At 37.2% G+C, this 1,279-nt stretch overlaps 1 pseudogene; it reads left to right on the top strand.

The window, feature by feature from the left end:
• The first annotated feature begins 285 nt into the window (after positions 1-285).
• On the top strand, positions 286-1,279 carry LOC102478252 (aminoacyl tRNA synthase complex-interacting multifunctional protein 1 pseudogene; annotated as a pseudogene).

Here is a 1,279-nt window from a genome sequence, read left to right as displayed (position 1 = left end):
AACACAATAGAATTCACAGAAATTTCAGGAAAATAATTCTGAACATTATTATGACAAAACTCAAAGAGATACAAATAAAAACAGACAATCTATTCCAGGAAATGAGAAAATCATTACAGGACATGAAAGAGGAATTCCATAAAGAGATAGGCACTCTAGGTCCATTGCTTGATGTGAATGATGTTACAGGGATCTGGGGTGGACTGGTTGCTACTTTAGGCATCTCCTTTTCTTTACTCACCTGCTGGAGAGAGGACCTTCAGGAGTTTCTGCTGTTTCTTGGCGAAAATGGCAACTGGTGATGTTGTTCTGAAGAGAGTGGAGTAGAAGAGTGCAGAGGCAGATCAAATAATTGAGTATCTCAAGCAGCAAGTTGCTCTGCTTATGGAGAAAGCAACTTTACAGGCAACTTTGAGAAAAGAGAAGAAACTTCAAGTGGAAAATACTAAACTGAAGAAAGAAATTTGAAGAAATTAAAAATGGAGTAAAGCAAATACTATTCTCATCTGGTACTCCACTGCAAGATAATCCTATAGCTTCTGAAAATGCAATACCATGTACAACAATAACAACCATCTCTTCTTGTACAAAAGAACAGATAAAAGGAGGAGAAGAAAAAAAAGATGAAAGAGAAAATGGAAAAGAAAGCAGAAAAGGATAAAAAATAGCAATTAGTAGGGAAGTGCTGACTCTAAGCCAATAGATGTTTCCTGTTTAGATATTTGAATTGGTTGCATAATTACTGACAGAAAACACCCTGATGCAGATTATTTATATGTAGAAGAAGTCAATTTTGAGGAAATAGCCCCTAGGATATTTGTCAGTGGTCTGGTGAATCACGTTCTTCTTAAACAATGATTCACAATCAATCAGATGGTGGTTTACTTTGTAACCTGAAGCCTACAAAGATGAGGGAAGTACAGTATCAAGCAATGGTAATGTGTGCTAGCTCCCCAGAAAAAGTAAAATTCTTGGCCACTTCAGATGGGTGTGTTCCAGAGGACAAAATTACTTTTGCTGCTTTCCCTGGAGAGCCTGACAAGGAACTGAATTCCAAGAAGATTTGGGAGCAGATATAGCCCAATCTTCATGCCAAAGAAGTGTGACTAACTAAAAAGGTATGCCCTTCCAGGTGAAAGGGAAAGGGATTTGTAGGGCTCAAACAGTGGCCAACAGTGGGATCAAACAGAGTGAAGTGCTTTCATTACTAAAATATATCAGAGAGAACATTAATAATAGAAAGGAATATATTTGTCACTTGAACCTAAAATATGACTGA

The sequence above is a fragment of the Tupaia chinensis genome, unplaced genomic scaffold (assembly GCF_000334495.1).
Source record: "Tupaia chinensis unplaced genomic scaffold, TupChi_1.0 Scaffold000678_1, whole genome shotgun sequence".
NCBI lineage: Eukaryota > Metazoa > Chordata > Mammalia > Scandentia > Tupaiidae > Tupaia > Tupaia belangeri.
This window is presented reverse-complemented; position numbering and strand designations above follow the sequence as displayed.